Genomic DNA, 25,630 nt, shown 5'->3' with positions numbered 1-25,630 from the left:
ACAAGGTCCGGGGTAACAATGCAAGGCCCCTGAAGTTGTACAGTCCAGGGTAACACCTGACAATTCAGCACTCAGAGTTAGTGCTGCCTAGGTGGTGGGTGCCACCTCTCTTCCTCGAAGTAGTAAGACTGTCAGTGTGCACTTATGCCACCAAAAAAGGCGACAGGCAAAGTCTCTACCTGCTTTAACTCCTCAGCTGCGCTGTATTCAAACTACACAGTGATCGCTCCTGAAATACTGCCTGTACCTGCCTAAAATGACGGCCACAATATTCCACGATATGCATTTACACTCTTCTCGCCGCAATATTTGTTTCCTGTGTAATAAAGAACTCAAAGTTTTCCAGTGCTCTTTTCACTCTGTGGCCCCTGGACCCACAGTAACCAGTGCCTGTCCCCAAAATGGCAACGGGGCCATTCCCGACTACCGCCTGGGGGGACACCTCAGGTACCGGGGCACTCCCAAACTGAGCTGGTGGGACGTTCTACGGGATCAAGTATCTCGCCTGATCTAAATCATTGGTCATCGTCCTGTTCTGGATCAGCCCTCACCGACCCCACTCCTGCTCACCCGCCATGACACTTGACATGGAGATCTTTCCATCGGCGGCTGAGACCTAGACATTTTGACTGACGCCGGTGGAGATACCTCGCGAGCTAAAGGGGAGATGGGCTTTGGATTTCCCTCCTTGACCATCACCTACCCAGCCAGTCTTTGGGCAAACTCTCCTGCGTCTCTCTACTGGTCCTTCCTCCCTTCTCCTCTTCACCATATCCCCTAACCCCTACCCCCTCCTCTCTACACTTCTCCTCTTCCCTGCTTTTGACTTTTGCCCCCACTCGTCCTTGCTTATAGTTTCCACCCTGTCTATCCACTGGACTTCCTTCTATGAACTTTCCCACGTCAGTTGAGACCTAGCGATCTGACTAATGCCCGATGGAGCTACCTGTTTAGCTATTGGGGTGATGGGCTGTGGATTCCCTCCTCAAACGTCACCTACCCAGTCGGTCTTTGGGCAGACTTTCTTTCATCTCTCCTGCTGTCTTTTTATCTCTCCTGTGGCCTTTCCCTCATCCTCCCCCTTCACACTTCCCCCTTCCCCCTCCTCTCCATTTGTCTCACCTTTCTTTCCTCTCCCAATTTGTTGCTTAATTTTTGACGTAATATGTATTTGTTTTCATTCCCTGTAACATTGTGTAGCCGAATGTAAAGTTCTATGATACCTACGGGTCTAGCCAGCACTATATATAACTCATAAATAACATTCCTCAGAACTCCTGTTGGACCTTTGATGACGCCCCATGGGCAGCAAAACTGTTTGTACTCACCTCTATGCACGAGCAACCTTGGTCGATGCCCGGTGGAGCTGTCACATGCAGTTAAAGAGGAGTCTGGCTGTGGTTTCAACCCCCCTCGGCTGTTACCTACCCAGTCGGACATCTGACATTGTTTTCCTCGTTTCTCCCATTGTGTATTCCCTCCCTCCCTCTCCTCCTCCCCCTGTGGCTCGGATTTAAGTGATGTAACTATGTAACCTGTAACTCGCTGAAACTCATGTAAAGAGCTCGGATACCTCCGGGTCTAGCCAGCGCTATATGAAACTTTTCAATAAATAAATAAATAAATATTTCTCACAAATCAATGCTAATCATTAATACCTGTATACAAACCTATACATATTACCATTGCCAATCATATATAAAATACATAACAAATTCATAAACATAAGCTCAATAAAAAATATTTTATCATCCTATCCATTAGGAAAATATATGTATATTTTTGTTGTTGTTAGTGTAGCTTTGCAAACTTTGATCAATGATCTTACATATAGATAACTATCTTCTAATATCACCCGTCACACGTTTGGGGGATTGCCAGAATACACTGCATGTTTCACTCATCACTTAACCCATATCTCTACTAACATTTAAACTTCAAGGAGTACAGTCAAACATCATTGTATCCTCATCATAATCAGTTACTGTTGTTCCCCAAACCACATGCTCTCTCCATACGTAATTTGACGTATTGCCTTCATCTATAATAATGGTGGAATATCTTTATTTATCTAAACTGCTCATGGGGCCCCCTAATTTGGTCCTTCTTCTGTCTATTCAGTGTTAGTCCTGGTCCGCTGCATTTACATAGACAGTCCAGAATATCTGACACATTGCGGGAACCCATGTCACCCGCCAAATAAATCTCTACCGAAGACATAATTATAAATTATAGACCACGTTTACTCTTTACTTTAAACTTAATAAAAGCGTTAGCCAATCATTTGTCTTGGTAAAGATAGTTTACAGTGTTCCTACCTTTATCATAAAATGAGTGTCCTTTTCCCAGTAGATATTTAAAGATCTCTTTTGGAGTAGTAAACCTCATGATTTCCTGGATAATTCCTGCACAAGAACAGGACTATTGGTAGCCTGATCAGGCCTCCAACTGCCAATAAATCAATATTAGGAATTTAATTATAAAAATAGTCCTTTTTTCCAGGATAGAAAAATCTACTTCTAATGTATCATAATTATTATCATTGGTTCATGGTGCTCAACGCTTCTTGTTATCTACTTTTTCATCCCTTTGTTTAGAACTATCTAGGAGGTGGCCCACTGTCTCCTTATTTTTATTTAAATTGTTGCTTTTGCACAGTCGTGGCCACTGCAGGTAAGAGCGGCGGGGCCGGGTGATGGGGGATTTTGAGAGATGACCACAAGGAAAAATGTATTACTTATTTAAATTTCCTTCATGGTTGTCTCCTTAAATCCCCTCTAACCAGGCCCCACCGCTCCACTGCTCTTAGCTCCAGCAGCCATGGCTGTTATTGCATTAGATGTGGCCTTGCTGGGGCAACATATTGTTGTGACTTACTCACTCCTACAAATATCTAAAATGCCTACCGGGTCTTTGTAACCCTTCATGTCGTGACATAGCCCAACTGTACTGATGTAATTCTTAGGTGCTCACCTACTAGCATTAGCCATCACTAAGCCTCCTCCCTAAATATGACTAATATTCGTGGATTTCTCCTTATATTCACTACCACACTCCTCTCACATCAATGAAGGCGTGTGGTGTACATGCGTCCACACGTTTTCCTTTTTCCTTTTTCAGATTTAATCTGTTTTAGACACCACCTTGTTTCAGGGCTGATCAACCTTCCTTGCAGTGTGACATATTTACGTACCACCAGTCATGTAGTCTTATATCATGAAGGGCGAAGGATACTTCATACATTCAGTGCCATCTTGTGGTATATTCAGCTAATGTTTAATGCTGGTCTTGTAGATTCTAAATGCCCACTTTTACACAACAACGGCCTTACAGCATGTACTTTTAACTCAAAGACTATTTTAACTTTTGACAGACTATTTTATTTGTTAAAATATGCATCCCTTCCACAACTCCCCTACTGCTGTAAGTGGGTCAGCAGCTTCTATTTATACTGGTAGCTTTACAACTGCACTTTCGTGGCAAACAATGTTACGTACAACACTCATAATTTCCTTCATACTCTGCACCTTTATATTCGTATTGGGAACCCAAACCATTCCACCCTATTCTTAATCATTTTTACATGTTCAGAGTAGCACCATCTTGTATTGTCGTTCACTATCATGTTAGATATTCCAATTTCTTAGTGCAAATAACTATATTATTGATACGAGAATCAGACTACTTTTAGTTCCTTCAGATGTGATAAAGATATCTGTACCCCATAATCTCATCTCTATGGGATACACAGTCTTTTGCATCAGTGGTGTAGCTAGGGCTTCTGGCACCCGGGGCTATCCCTCAGATTGCCGCCCATGGCCAGTAGCAAGGGGAGGGGGGCGGGGATGGGGAAAAAGGACTGCAAGCAGCAGGGTGGATTGGCAGGGTTTAAGTTATGTCGCCACTCTCTACTCCACTGCAGGTGAAAGCAAAGGTCGGAGCTGAGTTTGCTGCGTGTGTCCACCAACTATTTTCTCAGGTTGAATGCCGTCTACCCTGCCAAGAAGATGGGCCACACAGAAATATGCTGAACTTGTCCCGGTGTCATTTTCAGATTCCTGGACAAGTTATACTAATTTTGCGATCCTCCGCTAGTTTCTTGTGAGGCATAAAAGACCCTAGTGATTGTACACCGTTCTATCTACTCTTTTTCTCCTCTTTGTATCAGGGATACACTTTAATAATACAGCCCAATATTAACTTTGCACACCACAAATAAAAATGTGCTGAATGTCCTTAGGAGTAAAATAGCTTCCTATTGGGACAGGGCCTTTTATTTTGCATTCATGTAATCTGTATTTTATCATTTAGATCTATCATTCTCTATGATTTTCCTTGTTTTTATGACAAAGTTTTTCCTAATATGTTGTTCTATAGTGCCAAGAATCTAAGGTGTACATGCTTGTATTAGTAAACCATAACATTACATACAATGTGAACTGAGCTCTCGGAGAGCTGTCAGCTGCTATTTGTTCTCCAAATTCTCAGCTCGCAGTTTTGAACTGAGCACAAAGAGAACTGTGAACAGTTCACAGCTCACTGAGTGCTCAGTTCACAATTGCAATAAGTGTTTTGAAAGAGCTATGGGCTGTTCTCAGCTTTTCCAGTTCTCAGACTGTGAACTGAGAAGTAGGTGAGCTGTGATCTTCCCGACTTCTCTGAGGCCTGGAGCATATAGTGGGCCACAGAAGTGCTCCCAGATACTTAATCCTCTTCATTTTCACTGCCTCTCACCCCTGACTGAGGATGAGGAGAACATTCCCCCAAACTCCAGTTTGGCAAAGTGGAGGAAGTTGAACAAAATGCCCTACATACACTTTGACAATATGGGGTGGCTAGTACATACTCTTATACCTTTGCAAGGTGGGAGCTAATAAGTGTTAACCCCAACTTTTACTTGGGAATTGCAGGGGATTCACCCATGCCGTGTGCAAGGAGAGTGTGGTCTGCCATGCTGCTGGAAATGTGGCAAGAAGAATATCTATTTGACTGGGACTGGGAGCTGGACAGCGCATGACAGGAGGAAGAAGTGAATCCGCAGGAGTGAGCCAAGTCTCATCTGACTGGAATGACCTACTTGAAGGACATCTTGACAGAGGAAGACTGACCAAGGGCCCCTATGTCACACCAGCCAAATGCAAAAGATTATCACAATGTTTGATTTGCATCTTTATTAAACTCCCCTTGCCGTCTCGAAAGGTGGAGGATGAAGAGCAAAGGGCAGAAAATTCCCCATCCTTACATGTTGGAAATTTGGGGGACTCCATTGGCGACAGGGCAATAAGCATCTGGCTAGTGCACATAAAGACTGCCTTTCCACCTTTTGGCAACGTTTGAATAAATGTGGTCAATGTTCTTCTCCGCTGACGTTAGGGGAGGTCAGGAAGGAAATAAAAAAAAATCCTGCTACTCTTGAAAGAGGAGGGAGTGTGTCTACTACTTGTGTTCACGACAGTTCCACTGAGGCAGTGGTAAAGGGCCTAAGAGTTTATTTCTCCCCAGTCTCTCATACAGCCAAGTGGTCGATCTCTACATGCGTTCAGAAACACATTTGTGGTGGACAAGCTGACACAGAACTGCCGGATACATTTCGTCTGCTCAACCACCATATCATGGAGAAGCTACCAACACTTTTTTTTCCCTTCCCAGGATTACAATGCAGAGCAAGGGAATTGCAAGCACGGTGGACATTTCAGTGAGTACCACATACTTTAGGGAATTTCTCAGCACGGTGGAGACCTTGATTGTACTCGTTCTAACAGCAAACTCCTGGTTTCGGAATTTGTCTCTGAAATACAAATTGTAAAATGCAAATAAGCCCCCACGTCACTGTGACATGGTTGCATGGTTAAACCTAAGTATTTTCATTGAAAGTACTCCAACCGCGTCAGTGGAGGACTTAAAACAAAACTGCTGCAAAAATAAAACAAAAGAAAAAATAACCAGCCCAAGAGTACCATTCGAAACAATTAAGTCTTGCCCTAAACCTATCCAACCTAAAAAAAATTAGAACTCAAAAGCATTGAATTAACACTGTTAGAAAACTACATCCACCCACCACTCCAGTAAGCTGTGTGTCCACATGGTCTGCCTTCCGACCCCTGAATGTGGAAGCCCTTTGCAAGATTTTATTAATCATCAATGCATGCTCATATCTTAGAGAAGCTGAGTCAATTACCCCGGACTAGTCAGAACATATTCAGACCAGTTTCTACCATTTTACATTGAAATCATACCCCTCATCTTGAGCAGAAGGCTCCTTCCAGAATATTCTGAAATCAGGTTACCTCACTTGTGAAAAAAGCAAACTTAGACAGGAAAGCTATGGAACTTGAGGCCAATGACCACTCGACTGTTCATTGGCAAAATAAATTAAAAAGTAAGTCCTTTCAAATTGAGTAAATAAATGCCTAACTTCTTAATGTTCGACGAAAAGCTCAAAACCAGTATGACACTATCCTTTTAGAAATGGTGTATTCTCATTCTTACCCCATTTGGAAGTGTCTTAACGTGCTGTTAAGGATATTGCAGATGTGACGCTCCATGCTGCATCCTCATACCTGTGAAGTTATATACAAATTCAAAGGGCAGGAACTCCGACTGTTATGTGAAAACCTCAAAACCGGTCGCAGACAGTGTGTGACTGACTCAGTGTAACTTAGAAGTCCTGTCAGACTGTCTGCAGCAGATCTGCATTGCCCAGCACGAGACTCCTCCACTCAGAAGAGAGCAGGCGGGGTGATGTGCACGACAGGGTGCATCACCGCTGCAGCGCGGGGCTGGCCAAAAATGATGCCCAGGGCCGTCATTGGTAGCGCTTTACGCTCGCTAAAAGATTGACGGCCCTGGAACCCACATAAACAGTATGCCAGTGCCTCACCACCACTATGTTAGGTGGAGGTGGAGCAGCATTTTGTGTGGTGCGGCATTTGCGTGCAAGCAGGTGCGTTTGCACTTACAGTAAGTAACACGTGTGGTGTACTGGCTGCTCAGAGAGAGCACCAGTGCCACGTAGCTAACGCTGGCCACCCCTAAAATAGTGCCGCCTGGGGCGGACCGCCCCCACTGCCCCCTCTCCTAGCTACGCCACTGTTTTGTATCATCGGACACCCCAATATCTCAACCTATATTATCCAATATAGTTGAATTAATGGCTCACATGGTGCAATGTGACTTGGGCAAACAGCCCAGCCCTGCAGTTCTGTGGGTGCAGTCGACCAGTCATATAGGTATCATGACTGCTGTTTATAAATGCTCATTATCCTTACATCTATTGGATTCTGTAGGCCATTATTTGGTAAATTCATCCAGTCCTCCCTCAAATTGAGTTCTCTCCTTACAGTTTTAATTCTAGAGCTAAACCATTTTCTCTTAGTTTCCTCTTCTGTTCCAGACACTCTCCTCTCTTGTTGCCTTTAATTTTCTTCTAGAAGACTTCATGGAATGGGTAAATCTAGGTGACCCTATTCTTAAATTTACAGCCCACTGGAGTAAAACTAGAATTCATTGTTTTAGATATTTCTATTAAGAATGTCTCTGGACAATTAAAGGTGGAACTTTACACAAAAACTACTGAGAAAAATACCCTCCTGTATTACTCGAGTTACCATCCTAGAGCTCAGGGTATATTATCCAATTTGGGCAATTTCTTTTATTACTAAGGAATTGCTCATCACTAGAAGACTTTTACAAACATTCTGATACACTGAAAAAAAAATTGAAAGGCAGAGATTATCCGAAAAGACTCATAAACCATTCATTTAAAAGAGCCCATTTTACAACCAGGATGGCATGTTCAACAAAATGGATAGCAAACAAAAAAACAACACGTTAGTATCTGTAAATCAAGTCTCAGCAGTGTGCAACCAAATAAAACATATTATGAACAGCACCTGCAATAACCTGAATGAGGGTGAGAAGACACATTTAGAAAAAACACTTTTCGCCTTCAAACGAAATAAAAACCTACGCAATGCCTTAGTACTTACATAAAGATTACCAAGATTTGAACAACTGACTACTTTAGAAATTAGCAAATCTACTGGGAACCACAAATGTGCTGATAGAACTGTATGGCTGAGGAGTTTGCCACAGTCACATTGGACCATGTGTGAGCCATTTGCTTAACTATATTGGATGATATAGGTTGAGATATTGTGATCCCCCATAATACAAAAGAATATGAGACCATAAAGATGATATTATGGGTACAGATATCTTTTTCACATCTGAGGTAACTAAAACATTCTGGCACCGGTATCAATAATATCGTTTTTTGCACTAAGAAATCGGAGCCTCTAACATGGTAGTGAACCACAAATTAAGATGGTGCTAATCTGAACATGTATGAATGAGTATGACTAGGGTGGAATGGTTTGGGTTCCCAATATGAATATTAAGGTACAGAGAATGAATTACATTATGGGTTTTGTGTGTAACATCGGTTGCCACAGAAGTGAGGTTGTAATGTTCCCAATTTAAATAGAAGCGGATGACCCACTTTTCCACAGTAGATGAGATGCATATTTCAACAGACAAAATAGTCTGTCAACAGTTTAAAAGTCTTAGAGTTAAAAGTACATGCTACCGAAGCCATCGATGTTTAAAAGTGGGCAACGAGAAATTACTAGACTGGCTTGAGACATTAGATGAATATACTACAAGATGGAGCTGAATGTATGAAGAAGCCTTGGCCCTTTATGATAAAAGCATAGATGAATGGTGGTACATAAATTCATCACACCGAAACAAGGTGGCATCTAAAACAGATTAAATCAGAAAAAGGAAAACATGCGGACGCATGTATGTGGCACACCATCATTAAGGTAAGAGGAATGGATCTGAGTGGGGAGGTGAATATTAGAACCCCTGGCAGAGATCCACATCTGATGCAACAGCAACAGTTTAAATAAAAATAAAGTGATGGGGGGCCACTTTCTAGTCCTAAGCAGAGAGATGAATAAGTAGATAACAAAGAAGGGTCGTGCTCCAGGAATGAATAAATAATAACAACAATACATTGGAAGTAGATTTTTCAATACTGAAAAAGTAGGACTGTTTTGCTAATTATATACCTAATATTCATTTATTGGCAGTGGGAGGCCTGATCAGGCTACCAAAAGCCCCGTTCTTGTGTAGGAATTGTCTAGGAAATGTGGAGGGTCACTACTCCAAAAGAGACACTTTCATATCTACTAATTGTATGATAAAGTTAGCAACACTGCAAACTATCTCTACCAGGACTAATGATTGGTTAATGCTTTCATTGAGTTATAAGTAAAGAGGAAACGTGGGCTACAATTTATAATTATGTCTTCCTTAAAGATCGATTTTGCATGGAAGTGAGTTCCCTCAATATGTCAGATATTCTGGGCCGTCTATGTAAATTCAGTGGACCTGGAGTAACACTGATAAGATAGAACAGGGACCGAAGTAGGGGTCCCCCAGGTGGGTTTAGATAAATCAAGATACTCAGCTATTATTATGGATGAAGACAATAAGTTCAATTACGTAGGAGAGCATGTGGCTTGAGAACCAACAGTCAATAAGTCCAATTACGTATGAAGAGGATGTGGCTTGAGGAACAACAGTAACTGATTATGGTGAAGATACAATAATGTTTGACTGTACTTTAAGTCTAAATGTTAGTAGAGACGTGAGTTAAGTGATGAGTGAAACATGCAGTGTATTTTGGCGATCCCTTAAACTTAAATTTGACAAGAACCATTAGATGATAGGCCTGTATATGTAAGATCATTGATCAAAGTTTGAAAAGTCACACTAACAAAAACAAAAATATACATACACATTTTTTCCTAATAGATAAGATGATTAGATATTTTAACTGAGCTTATATACATGAATTTGTAATGTACGTTTATATACGATTGGTAATAGCAATCTTTATATGTTTGTACACAGGTATTAATGATAAGCATTGATTTGTGAGAAATATTTTGTTCTCTTGAAGAAGGTGAGCAGAACTGCCTCTAAACCATTGAAACGAGGTGGCGCATATACAGTGCTAAATTTGTAGAACATACTGGCACACTAGATGGGAACTTGTTTATAATCATGTGCCTGTATGAAATATTTTTATGAATTAGCAATGTATTATTGTCTTGTGTATTTTCTCCTAGTTTTCCTTTTACGATGTATTTTAATTGCAGGTGATGTTTATGATATCATGTATTTTTAACAATAAAGAATTAGGAAATGCTTTTTTTAATTGCATTGTTTACTATGAATGTGAATCACTAGAGGTTTTTATGTGTTCATTTGAATATGAAATAACTCATTTTTATCAAATATTTTATATATTTATATATTCAGCACTGTTGTGGCACTTTACTTAGGTTTGGGGTTGTGTGTATGGGTATGAGTTTTGGATAAGTTTGATATTTATGTGAAGTGGTAGAAGAATACATGAATTTGGGTGATGGTTTATGGCTCCAAAGGGAGAAGATTGTGATTCAGGGTGTCTGGTGCCATGATCGACTACCACCACAATAAATCTATTTCTGATGCTGTTGGAGGTCCAAGGGGACCTACAATGTCAATCCCTACCCTTTTGAATGGTACCCCGACCACTGGAATTGTGATTAAGGGGTCAGTCTGGTGGCAACCTGTCTTGCCACTAGCCTGACAGGTGGCACAGTGTTTGCAAAATTCCTTCGCCTTTTAGTCCATCCCTGGCCAGAAGAAATGGTTAACTAATCAATACCATATTTTGCCCTGGCCAAGATGCCCAGCTATGGGAAGGTCATGGGCCAATATTAGGAGAAACTCTTTAAACGTATGAGGCTCTACCACTCTCCCAGTGGTACCCGGTTTGGTGTATTTGGCCTCAGCGCATAGGAGTCCCTCCTCCCAACATGTCCGGTATGAAACACTGACATTTCCTTTTTCCTGAGCAGCAGGATGCTGTCTCAGGCATTCAAAGTGGGACATGTTTTTTGTCCCTGGCACAGATCTTCCCTAGAGGGTCCCCCTGGTCCTAAGAGCTCTGCTGTGTGAAGCCCAAGCTCCTGTGGTCCAGTTCCTTCTGCTGCTGACAAGTCTTCTCCCTGAGGAGAGGGGAATTGATCTGGTGCCTATTTTGAAGCTGGTGCCCCAGTCTACCTGCATTTTCTCTTGGAAGGTTGGCCCATCCTTTTAGGCTCCAACACTTTTTTTTATCTTGGGTTTTGCTTTGCCCTCTTGTTTTCACACACACCCATTCTGGCATTCCCAGTATTGCTGCATGGGATTTTCCTCCACCCATGCTGAGTGTTCCAAATCATTTCCAAGCAGATACTGTACAGAGACAGTTCCCTTTTGAGGCCATTGACTCCTCTCCAATCTAATTTCACCAAGACCATTGGATGCACCGTGGCCTGATTATCAGCATTGAGGACGGTATAAGTCTGTCCTAGGAGATATTCATCTGGGAACACTAGCGGCTCAGCCACCATGGTGACACTGGACCCAGTGTGCCCCAGGGCTTTCACCCTAATCCCATTGATATTTGGCTCTTGTCTGTAATCCTCCAGGTTACTGGGCCAGGCAACTAGGGTAGCTCTAGTCTCCCTCTGGGACTAGAGTTGCCTCAGTTAGCACCTTAACATGGTCAGGGCTCACCTGTAATCCCATCTAGAGACTCACAAGCACATTTACTGCAGGTGTGGTAGAGGCATTCTTTTTGTTTTTACAGGTAGGGTCTTCAGTTTGGTATCCAGTTTTCTGGCAATCAAAACACCCAGCCTTCTTGGGATCCCAGTTTTTACCCTGTTACCGGCACTTGGGCTGTGAGGATTTTTGGGACCCACCATCCTGAGGTTGTAAGACTCATTTTTTAATAATTTTGGTCACCATCTTTTCCTGGGGGGGGGGGGGGGGGTCATTTGGGCCTTTTTCTTTTTGTCACCCCCACCAGTAGAAATTTTTGTTATCCTTGTTTTGACCCAGTGGTCTGCCTTCTTCCCCAACTCTAGATGAGAAAGTGGACCTAGGCCTACGAGTTGCTGATGTAATATCTCATTGTAACAATTACTCAAAAGATGCTCCTTTATAATTAAATTGTAAAGCCCCTCAAAGGGATATATGATGTTACAACGCGGACTTTTACTCCGCATACCGTTACAACGCGGTTTTTACAACGCGGATACTGTAACAACGCATGTATTTACAACGCATTTTTTAACAACGCAGGTACCTTTACAACGCAGACCATTACAGCGTAAGTATTGGTAAGTATATATTATTATTAATGATATAATAGTAACTTAATTTTTAAAATATAATTTAATGTAATTTTAAATAATTTAATTTCCGTTAATTAATTTAAATTTAAATTAATATTACTTTATTTTTACCATGTACCCCTGTACCCCAGAAACTCAAAACTGACCCTAAACCCCAAAAATAAATTAAAGTAATTTTATGAAATATAATTTAAATTAATTATTGTAAATTAAAAAAATTATAACTTTATTTTTACCCTGTACCCCTGTACCCCAAAAACTCAAAACTGACCCTCAACCCCAAAAATAATACAATGTAATTTAATTTAATTTATTTACTATTAAATAATTTAATTTAAAATTAAATTTAATGTATTTTTACCCTGTACCCCAAAAACTGAAAACTGACCCTGAACCCTAAAAATACCCCTTTACCCAAAAACTGAAAACTGACCCTGAACCCTAAAAATACCCCTTTACCCAAAAACTGAAAACTGACCCTGAACCCTAAAAATACCCCTTTACCCAAAAACTGAAAACTGACCCTGAACCCTAAAAATACCCCTTTACCCCAAAACTGAAAACTGACCCTGAACCCTAAAAATACCCCTTTACCCAAAAACTGAAAACTGACCCTGAACCCAAAAAATACCCCTTTACCCAAAAACTGAAAACTGACCCTAAACCCTAAAAATACCCCTTTACCCAAAAACTGAAAACTGACCCTGAACCCTAAAAATACCCCTTTACCCAAAAACTGAAAACTGACCCTGAACCCTAAAAATACCCCTTTACCCAAAAATTCAAAACTGACCCTGAACCCAAAAAATACCCCTTTACCCAAAAACCCAAAACTAACCCTGAACCCTAAAAATACCCCTTTACCCCAAACATATAACAATTAAAATATAACTATATACTTACCAATACTTAAGTTGTAATGGTATGCGTTGTAAAGGTACCTGCGTTGTAAAAAAATGCGTTGTAAAAACATGAGTTGTAACAGTATCTGCGTTGTAATGGATGCGTTGTAACAGTAGTGCGTTGTAAAAAATGCGTTGTAACAGGTGTACACCCCCTCAAAGTCATTCACATTATTACCTGTTAACCAGCAACCTAGTGTTTTCACTGAAAAGTCAACAAATTCCACCCAGGACTGACTCTGAGGTTTTTCGAGTCTCCCTGAATCGTATTCTATACTTCTCATTGGTAAGTACAAATCCTTCAGGCAGGGTACCCTTCATGAGGTCGTAAGTCTTGGCATCTTTTTCAGGCAATATCATGACACTATCCCTACATTTTCCTGAGAATAGTCCACACAACAGGAGGAGCCTGATTTCTTCTGGATACTTTTTTACCTATGCAGGGTCTCTCGAATGTAGTGAACCATTTGGTGATGTCATCACCATCTGTGTATTTAGGGGCAGTTCCTTTGGGAAGTTTAAAGTTATAAAAACCATCCATCATCCTCCATATGTATTTGTCTGCTGCCACAAGAGATCAGTCCTAGGGCCATCTCTTTGCTTTGTTATTCTATTTCTAGGAGCTTAGGTTCTAAGTTCAGTCTCTTGGACAACCTTTCGAGCATGAGGGCCTTGTCGGAGGGACCCTCAGCTATATTTAAGGGGACTGGCTCAAGTCCATCCTCAACACCATCATCATTGTATTGTCTTCATCTTCAGACTGGTCTACCAGTTCCGGGTGATCTCTTTCAAACTAAGCTACCAGTTCTCTGAGATATTACTTTTTAGGGCATTTGCTTGGTTGATTCCATTGCTCCTACAAAGGCCTTTCAGATGATCTTGGCGGTTGTCCATGGAAGGGGTCCGGTCAAGCTCCTGGCCCAGCTACTGGTTTTAGGCATTATTTTACAAATGTTGGGACCTTTTTATGAAGTTACTTTGTCCTAACTAAAGTACTGATTTCTAGATTTCTGAACAGTTTATTTCTGAATCTTAACCAAGCCCCAAGTAGGTTATTTTAGAAATTTGGAAAAAATAGACCAATCAAACAATTTGAAACAGTGGTTTCAGCAAATCCAAAATCTTCTATCCCATTGCTGAACCACCAAATGTAGAATGCTGGATTTTTATATAGTGCATTCAAATGAAGTACACTGTGCAGAGAGTCAAGTGGGTCCTCAATAGGCGAGTAGAGGTAAAATCAGATAAGTCTAATAATCTTTTTGTGTTAGTCTCAGTGAGGTGTTAGGCTTATCAGATGGTATTCCTAGCATTTGCTGTCACACACAGAGGCAATACATGAGACACACACTCAAGAATATTTCCGAGACCAATTAGGAAAATAAACTTGTATCTTTATATATATTTTTAGAAACCAAGAACTCGTATAACAGTGAATAAATTCAGGCTACAGCTGGTAATCGGAGTGAGAAAACACCAGGTCCAAACATTATTCCAGTGGAGTTTTATACAGTAGTCCAATTTGATGGGACCTCATCTTCTTAACCTGTTCAAAGAGGGAGGGGAGAGTGATGAACTGCTGCTAGACCTCGGGAAGGCAGCAATAGTGGCACTCCTCAAGGAAGGTAAACCCTCGTTTAAGTGTGAATCATATAGCCCAATCTCGTTGTTAAACATGGAGACCAAACTCTTAGACTCTATCCTGGCCAGTCTGTCACAAAAAAGGGGAACCAGGAGCTATATTTAAGCAGGTCCTGCACACAATCTCCAGGACGAAATGAGTTTCAAAGGGGTGTGCAATTCCTAGGGAAAGGGAAAGGTAGGTCGTTCTTTGTGATGCCCTCACACATGACAGCCCGGCACTGCAATGCCCGATGGGCAACCATGAATGGGCTGTTTGCGAAGATCTTTTGAATAAGCCATTGGCTGTGTGCGCGTGTGAGGGCTGCGTAGCGCACTGGGATAGTGAGATAAAATAAGTCTAGAGAGGTCCTACTGTAATGTATTTTTTCCTGAGTTAGCTCTAGCCTGATTAAAATATGGGCAAGCTCCTGCAAGGGTGTAATATTCTTACAGGGATAAAGTAGTGTGATAGGTCTGAACACCCCTTTGAAACTCTATGCTGGCCACTCAACTTCTTTTTGTGGTGTTTTGACAAAATATTGAAATGGAAATGTCGACTTACACAAATATCGATTTGGAAATATCGTGATTCAGAAATATCGACAGCAAGAATATCATGGTCAAGAATATCGTATTTAAGGTAAGAAATATAAGTTTTTTAAAACATAGAAGTCATTAATATGGTTTGCAAAAATATAGCTATTTAAAATAGCAATGTTTTAATTAATGTTATGTATTTTAGTTTATATTTTAAAAATATGTCATGTATTTTTTTGTATGAGTATTGATTATGTTTTTTAATATATGTGTTACATTTTTAGAAATTCTGAATGTTATTTTAATTAAATGTTGCATTTTTTAGTTCTGTAGCGGGTTGTGGGTTTAGAAGGGAATAGGGTGGGAAGTATTTTAATTATAATAAATTAATGATAATTATTTATTTATTTAATTAGATTTTATAGTGTTGATTGTGGGAAGTAATTTATTTGCAGTTAATTAGTATTTGGTTGTTAATTAATATTGATAAATTAATTGATAATGAATTATGGTAATTGTGTAATAATTTTTAGATGCAGGTTACATGGTTTATAGGGGTAAAGGGAGGGAAATAATGTATTTTTCATTAATTAATATTTAGTTGTTAATTTATATTAAATCATTAATTGATAATTGATTATGGTAAATGTGTGATTTTTTTTTAGGTGTGGGTTGTGGGCTTTATGTGATAAGGGGTGGGAAGTAATTTATTTTTAATTCATTAATAACTTGTTCTTAATCAATATTAATTAATTGACTGAAATGTAATTATGGAAATTGCGTAATTCATTTTAGGTGTGGGTGCTGACGTTTATAGTGGTAAAGGGTGGGAAGAAATTTATGTTTAATTGATTTAATCGATCAATCAATCAGGCATTTGTAGAGTGCACCACTCACATGCGAGGGTCTCAAGCCGCTAAGGGGGGACGCTGTTATTGTTCAAACAGCCAGGTCTTGAGAAGTCTCCTGAAGGTCAGCAGGTCTTGGGCCTATTGCAGGTGGATGGGGAGGGTGTTCCAAGTCTTGGCTGGGAGGTGGGAAAAATATCTGCTGCCAGTGGTTGTTCAGTGGATGCGTGGAACAGCGCCGAGAGCGAGGTCAGGGAGCAAAGCCGGCAGTTGGGAGTGTAGAAGGTGAGTCATTTGTTGAGATATGTTGGTCCGGCGTAGTGTGAGCATGGGTGAGGAGCTTGAAGGTGATCCTTTTGTTGATGGGGAGCCAGTGCAGGTCTCTCAGGTGGGCAGTGATGTGGCTGTGGCGGGGAATGTCGAGGACAAGGTGTACAGAGGCGTTCTGTATGCTTTAAAGCCTTTTCTGGAGTTTGGCCATGTTTCCCGCATAGAGGATTTTCCGTACTCCAGCCTGCTGGTGACAAGGGCCAGGTTGGCCGTCCTTCTGGTTGATTAACAATTAGTAGTTAATTTATATTAACTAATGCATTGGAAAATAATTATGGTAATTGATTGCTTTTATTTAGGTGTGGGTTGTGGGGTTTATGGGGTAAAGTGTAGGAAATACTGTATGTTTAATTAATTAAAAATTAGTTGGTAAATATTATTAATTAATTCATTGAAAATTAATTATGGAATTTGTGCAATCAATTTTAGCTGTGGGTTGTGAGATTTATAGGGGTAAAGGGTGCGAAGTAATTAATGTTTAATTAATGAAAAATTAGTTGATCATTATTATGAAATAATTATTTTTATTTAATTAGGGTATTTGTTTATATTTTTTGTGTGTGGGTTTTCTTGTTATAGGGGTACAGTGTGGGGAGTAAATTAATTTTACATACTATATAATTAGTTGTTAAATACTATTAGTTTCTTAGTTGAAAATAGGTTTTAATTGTGTAATTAATTTTCTACAGTTTAATTTTAGCTGTGGGTTGTGGAGATGATAAGGGTAAAGTGTGAGAAGTTAAATATTTTCATGAGTTTTAATTTGTTTTTTAGTTAATTATATTTCTTTAATTAGTGACTAATTATGCTAATTAAGGAAGTTTTTTTAGATGTGGGTTGTGAATTCTGTGGTGTTATAGGGTAGGAAATAAAAAAAGTAAATTTCTGTGATAATTAATGTTTTTGTTTCTAAATAATTTCTAATTAAAAATATTTATTTGTTTAGAAATTATTCTTTATTTAATTTAAAATAATATTTGTAGGTATTTGGCATATGCATTTAACATTATAATAAGTTTTGTTAAAAATGTAATATTGTTTTGCAGTTGCAGTCAAACTGGCCTTCTCACTTCTCTCATATGAATTGCCAAACGCGTTTCGGGCGGTTAGCTCTTGATCCCTGGCATGCATTGAGACACGGAGTCAGCAATTAAGCTCAGAAACTCCTTTTAATGAATTCCAAAGTCCCGCCCCAGTGTCAACAAGCAAGGCGTTGTGGTTAATGCAGTCCCCACTGGGGTGTTTTTTCAAGAAACTCTAGTCTTGACAAGGATACCAACTGCATTAACCACAATGCCTTGCTTGTTGACGCCCACTGGGGCAGGACTTTGGAATTAATTAATAGGAGTTTCTGAGCTTAATTGCTACATCCGTGTCTCAATGCATGTCAGTGATCAAGAGCTAACCTCCCAAAACGCGTTTGGCAATTCGTATGAGGGAAGTGAGAAGGCTAGTTTGACTGCAACTGCCGTTGGTGTGTGAGCGGTAACTCATCCAAGAGTGACATCTGCAAGGGGGCACCCCTTTTTGTTTGATATATATATATATTCACTGACAAAAACATAAGTTTCAGACATGTTATAGTTAGAAATTAGTATTTAAAACCCATAGAAGTTCAATGAAAAAAACATAGGTTTCAGGGCTGTTATAGTTAGCTGGACATATCACTTGTACAAAACCATTGAAATTCCTCTGTTGTAGTTAGTTCTACTAACTATAACTTGAGTGCTTGCAATCCACTGCTGATGTTGTCAAATATTACATCATTCTTGACATGGTCAGTGACATCACTGATGACATCAATGATGACATCAATGATGACATCACTGATGATCACTGATGACATCATCCAGTGAATGTGGTTTGGTTTGATATTTAAATATGTATTATATAAATAGCAATCTGCATTGAAGAATGAGTGGATGTATTAGTGTCTGGATAAAGGATTTAGTAGCTGTGTGATGACTGTTTAAGTGACTGATTTAAAGTGTCTCACTACATATATGAGTAAGTGACTAAACTGTGTAAATGTCTGTATCAGTCTGTCTGTTGTTATGTAAACTGCTGCATCAGTTGGTTACTAGCTACATGAAAGTATATATTAGATAGTGATTAGTTAAGTGAGTATTTGTATGGACCAGTGAATGTGTGTGTGATTGGGTGTGGGGTGTGACTAGGCAAAGATGTGTGAATAGTTGATTCACTAGGATTATGTGGTTAAGAGCGCATGTGGAAACAGCTGTTTGGGTGAGTGAGTATGTTTATGACTGTCTTGATGAGGAAATATATCACTTAGTGATACATGTGCAATGAAGAAGAAAAAATAAAAGGCAGTGTATGTGACAGTTGTTGTATATAAATAACTATACATAGGAGTCAGTGATTGAGTAAATGACTGTATGGATGACTGTATACTTGTAATAGAGAATTTATAAGACACTAAGTACGAGTAACTATCTGTATAAATAAATGAAGTAGTGTTGTATAAGTGTGTAGTTGAGTAAATGTACGTGTGATCAATAGTTTGCATAAGTGAGTAGGATGACTGTATAAGTGAGTAGGAAGTGTGCTGGTGTGTCAATGTCAATATAGGTGTATAAGTGCATTTGATAGTGTTCTATTGAGTTGTGACATTGTGTAGAGTGAATTTATAGGTGAGTGTTTAGATGTGTGTGTAGGCCTAGGAATCACTGAGTTCATTTTTTAGAAACTTGTTTTGGTATGTCAATGGTTTCAAAAATGGTACTTTGAATTTTATACTGAGTGATTAAAGGTTATACTACTGTGTGATGAGGTGTATCAGATTGTCACGTGGATGTTGTCATCAGTGATGTCATCAGAGATGTTATTTGAGATGTCATCAGTGATGTCACTGACCATGTCATGAATGATGGAATATGTGACATCATCAGCAGTGGATTGCGGGCGTGCGAGATATAGTTAGTAGAACTTACTATAATGGAGGTATTTCAATGGTTTTGTACGAGTCATATGTCCAGCTAACTATAACAGCCCTGAAACCTATGTTTTTTTCAGTGAATTCCTTAGGTTTTTTAAATGATATTTCTTAACTATAACATGTCTGAAACCTATGGTTTTTTCAGAGAATTTCAAAGGTTTTTTAAATGATAATTTGTAAATGTAATAATAGTTATATTTATTTTTTTATACAGATTTTCTGCAGTTTTTTAACTGTTAATTGTTTACATATTTTATTTTTTAAATTATATTATATATTTTTAATATAAATGGAAACAAAATGTTTTTTTTGATTATTGAAACTCAAATATGTTTTGTTTTATATTTTTATTTAATTTTTTAATATTTTTTTCTTTATTGTTTTTTTTCGCGCACCCAAAGCGTACCTTTCACGATCACTGAGCGGAACCTAGCCGGCATTTTAGGAATGTTGTGAAGGATCCACGTAGGGTGTGGGACGGGTATGTATTTTCGTGCGTGATTGCTATGCGACCGGTACGTGACTCAGTCTCCTGCGCATTCACGAGACATGCGCATTACTGTATGCGACGCTCTCCTGCTTCCTCGTGACGTCATATACGTGCTGGACGTGGTGGGTGCACAATTCCCGTCAAATGTTTTATTGTCTAAAATGATATATATATGTCTTTAATATACATACGCTGCACGGATCCCATGTGACTTGAAAACAAAGTTTTGATTGGTTCATAACATTTCCCATTGTAACTATTGAAGGACCCCACACATTTCCATCATTCTACTTTGAGCTTCTTTGGAGACACATCTCTGCTTAGAAGAGCTTTAATACCATTATTTTTTGTGGTGTTTTTCAAAAGAAGGACAACATGGCATCAGGACAGCAACAACAGGACTCAGAACATTCTTTAGAGGAAGAATTTGTACCGGAAGCTCCACGCCCACAAATGCCAGTATTGGTGGTGTGAAACTTTTTCACCTATCCAGAGGGGCAGGAGTAGGTGTATGCCACCAAAGTAACCTGCAAGATATGTGATTGTGTCGTGTCCCGGGGTAGTGCTGAGAAAAAATACTCTTGCAGCACTGCCTCGATATATAAGCACCTGAAGACTCTGTATCCAGTGAATCTGGCTCGGGAGGAGTGCAGGAGAGCACAACAGAACCCTCCACCTGCAGTTCTATATCACCCTCACCACCGGACATATGCCCTGAATTTGCTCTACTGAAGCAGCACAACAAACTAATATCCTATGGAGAGCAGTCTGTTGAAGCAGTGTGTGCGGCGCAATGCAATCATTGTTGTTAGACTTTTGTTTGCTTTTTTTTGTTGGGAATAGCTGTTAATTCCTGAAGTTTCCTGTTTTTTTCTTCCTATTTTCTTTTGAAAAAACTCCAAAGAAATAAGAAAATTGTTTAGAAAAATACAAAAAAATATAAAACAAAAAAACAACAAAAAATAAAGTTATTTTTAGAACTAACTTCTCTGGTTTAAGAAAGAGCTATATTTGTATGATAGTGTGTGAAAGTTATGTTCAATATATGTGTAGTGCACAATTGAATGAAAGAATACATTAGTCGTGTATGATGAATGTATTAGTGCCGAACTATAAGGAAGTGCTGCAGCATGAAACTGTAAGCTCTTTAGCTGCACTGTGCTGTGGTAGTTCTGAAGCACAGGGATGCAACATATGTACATAAATATGTTGCAAGTCTATGCTTCCCTCTGCACTGCTGCACAAACTGCAGCCATGTGGTGACACAGGTAACCTTGCACCATGGTGCAAGGATATCTGTGTTGTGTTGAGTGTGTTTTTGTGCAGGAAGATACACCTTCCTGCACAAAAGCAATCAGTGAAGGCATTTTTCTCCTTCAATGTATGCTGTGCAATGCAGCATATATTGCAAGAGAAAACATGAGAAATGAAAACAATTCCTCTTGTTGTGCCTTGCTACACCAACTAGAGAATGGTGCAGCATTCACACACATCTCCAGATTTATGAGGTGATGATAAATCTGGAGATGTGTCATTTTCTATGAGTGTTGTGTGCAAACGCCCACAGCAACACCTATGGAACGCTCCTTCAACGCAAAGTGGTGTGCATGATGAGGTTATATTTACATGGAGAAGAAAAGCTACACAGAGTGCCTTTTCCCCTCCCTGTAAATATGAAGGAGTGTCTGGCGCCATCACTATGTTACAAAAAGTGTCCTATTGTTGGTTTAGGATGCCTCTAAATCTGCTCCATAAGTGCTTAGGTATTGGCAGACTCTTACAAAAAGAAGATATTGCTAGTTGATTGATTGAAAAATTGCATGAGAGTAACAGGAGGTAAGCACAGAGGTATCTCTCCTAAGATGGTCAAAGAAGAACAATTGAAATTGTTGCTGTCCTTCAATAGGTACAATGGGAATTGTTATGAACCAATCAAATCTTTTTTTTCAGGTCACATGGTATCCTATGACAGAGGGATTCAAACACTAAATAGGTATTAACTGGGTATTTTGAAGAGTGTATTAATACTTTGTAGCTTCTTACAGGTTTGCATGCATAGTATATAAAGAAATTGATTTGTACTAAGGTTAGTGGCTAGGCCAATCCTTAAGTATATGTCTTTTAACTAGAGTAATTTCAGTACTGCAAAGAGAGTCCAACATAAATGTATAAGTACTTAGGTTTTGGCAAAGCAATAGGATAAATACATAGTGCTGGATGGATGAATGGACAAGTGGTTGAGAAAGACAGAAAGTTTCCTAGACTGCTTAGTTACTAACTAAGGGCCTCATTAGGATGGCGGACGAACCAACGTCTGTCCGCCACCCCCAAGGTGGAAGGACCGTCCGCAGGGGCAGCGGCGGTCCCTATGTGCGAATTAGGATGTGACCGCCACCCTGGCGGTCACATCCTGTATATTTAACATTGCGTCGGGTGCTGCTTGAAGCAGCACCCGCCGCAAAATTAAATATGCATGCTTTCCATTTGCATGCACAAAACGGCAGGGATCGCGCGGTGCCTGCCGCCTTGTACATGCAAATGCTGGGGGGTACCATAGGCATTCCCCATGTGCACCACCCACCGCCGACACCCTGGGGGCCCGCAGGGGCCCCCCAGAAGCTATTTTCCACATGCTTTTCCACAGTGGTGTATCCGCTGCGGAAAAGCATGTTTTTACACACATTGTAATTTGGCTGGCGGTGTCTTGCAGACAACGCCACCAAATTGTGGCCAACACCCCGCGGATCAGCAGCGGTGGGATCTGCCATCCGCCGCTGATCCCACCGCCATCCTAATCTGGCGGTGGGTGTTTTGAAGGGCCACAGCGGTGATTCCTCATCCCCCGGTCCGGCGGTGATTTCCGCCGGTCCGGAGGATGCTGAATCAACGCAATCCTAATCGGCCCCTTAGTATTTAAACAAGTGTATCAACTTTATGCAGGTGATTATAGGTTTGCATACGCATTGCATAGACTATTGTAGCTATACTAGTTTTTCTGTTTAGGCCATTCTTTGATACTTGACTAGTTTATTAAATAATATCATTGGTGTAAATAGAATACATTTTCCAGTAAGCACCACTATGCTGTATTGCAGAGAGGGGGTCGAGGCTGTGCCCCTTTTTACATTTCTGTGCAACGCAGTTCTGTAGTGTTTACTAGACATACGTAGTGAGCTGGTTGGACTCTTAGAACCCTTAGGATTCAAGTTGACTTAATCTCCCAACATAAAAAGGTTATAGGGTGTGTTTACAAAGTAGTGAAGGAAAGGGATGGGGCCTGTTGTGATGTGTGCAAACACATCCTGTGGCGTGTTTTGAGTTGAGGAATTAAGTCTCCTTTAATCCTGAAACTCCCTGGATCCTACTAGCTCACCATGTCCCTCTGTTAAACATCATAGCACTGCGCTGCAATGAGGAGGTTCAAGGCCATACCCCACTTTTCACCTCTTTGCAATGCAACTTTCTGGTACTTCTTGTACATACCTGGTGGGTTAGTTAGCCCCAGGGATCCTTAGAATTCAAGGGGACTTTATTCCCCAACTTAAAACACCCACATAGCATGTTAGCACACATATCAACTGAGTCCTTCCCCCCTTTCCTCACCAGTGTGCAAACACAGCCCATTGTGCATTTTAATACTTAGTTAATATTACCTGGAGAGTAGCCAATTTGAAAAAATGCTAAATATTTTTTCAGTTATTTATTATAATTAACATTTTTGAAAATTTCATATTTAAGAATTAGGATCTGTGAAAGAAAGAAAACATTCAGTTATAATATATAATATTATATTTTTTACAGCACAGCATAATTTGAACATTATATCAAATATTTTATTTGACTTTTTTGCTGTTGTCAGAATATATTGAATTTCACTACAAACAGTGATTTCAATGTTACTCATCACATAACATCGGGCAAAAAAAACAATCAATAAGATTGTTTAAAAAAACAAATGTATGTAAAAAATATTTACATATACTCAACAATTTCTCAACATTCCATAAAAAGAACATCCTCAATAACATACCATATAATACAAATCTCATATATATTAAATGCTTTCTTCTAAGAATTTTTTTTCTACAATTTCAAAGAACTGAATTAATAATTAAATGAACAATTCTTCATCATTTTCATATACTTTAACTGATGTTCTTTAAAAATATATGCTGTGAGAATATCCAACAAAAAGTCCTTAATTTAAATGTTTACCTTTCCTCAAGGCCAAATGGTATTCCTGAAATCATTTATAATGAAATTACCCAATAGTAATTGTATTAATACTTTTTAACATATTCCTCATAAGCTGAATTATCTTCTTAAAACTTTGGCTTTAAAAATATTAGATATGAATTTGGTAATTTGCTAGGCAAACGTTGTTTAAAAAACAATTGTTTAAAAACCAATCATTACAATATGTCCATCCTTTACTGCATTTTAAATAGACAGTGTAATGTCAGGTTTGTTGAAGTACCATCATGGAAAATATTTGCTACTGCTACAATAGGTCTTCCTGATATTGATACTTGACTTGCTACAAAATGTTTAATTAAAGTTTCCAATTTTCTTCCATCAGCTGTACAACGTTGTATCATTAAAATTACATGGTGTCCATATCTATGTATAAATAATGTTGATAACATTTCTGATTTGCATTGGCTACACTCCATGTTTTGAATTGGCGCTTTAACTAATTTGTTGAAAGACACTGTTCTACAGTCTGGTAATGGCAAATATATAAATCTTTCAGTATCTATGTTAGTGTTACGGGTAAACATACAATTTTCACCTTGATGTTCCCATTTATAATAAAGGACACAAAGATTTTCAATTTCTATTCCTTCATTTTTCAATATGGCAAGCATATACATTAGGAATTCCTGAGCATCTTGTTGGATATTCTGTGTAAATTGTGTAGAACCAGAACATATATCCAAAAGATTACGAATATCAGAAACGCTTTGCATTTTACTTTTATTAGTTCTCAATTTATCATAAATACAATGCAACAAAAACAAAATCTTTTTTCACGATACTCCATAATTTGCTGTTGCAAACTGTCTAGAAAAAAAACAACATTGACCACTAGATTAGCATAGCAGTTGATACCTGAACTATTTTCAAACTGATAACCAACAATCTCTTCAATAGTGTATTTTTCTTTTTGCTTGCAATCTCCACATTATCTTGATTTTTTTCTTTCTCTACAACTTCACTACAGATATTCTCATATCTTCTTTTCAACCTTCTACACGCTTTTAAAATACAGGATAGCAACCTGAATTGGAAGCAAATGCTCTTCTTAACCATTATACATATGCCATACCCTCTTTAAGCACGGTACTTCCAATGTTCACCAAAGCACTGTCTCAACTTAATCCTTGTGATTTATGAATAGACACTGCATTTGCCAGAGAAAGTGCAAAATGTTTTCTACGGACATATAAATCTTTAACAAGCAAAAAAAACTGAACAACGATCAATTGGTTTTACTTCTTCAATTTAAAAATTCAATTCCATCTCTATTTTGATAATTACCAAAATCAACAACTTTACCCATTGCTCCATTTACTAATCCTTTTTCTACATCCAAATTATGCCTTAAAATTACACATACATATAGATTCTTTTCTAAACCAGAAGTTTTAGATATCAATTTTTCTAAAGAATCCAATTTTGTTTTCAATTTTTCCGTC

Source organism: Lissotriton vulgaris, chromosome 4_1 (assembly GCF_964263255.1).
Source record: "Lissotriton vulgaris chromosome 4_1, aLisVul1.2, whole genome shotgun sequence".
Classification (NCBI taxonomy): domain Eukaryota; kingdom Metazoa; phylum Chordata; class Amphibia; order Caudata; family Salamandridae; genus Lissotriton; species Lissotriton vulgaris.
Note: the sequence above shows the minus strand (reverse complement) of the source record.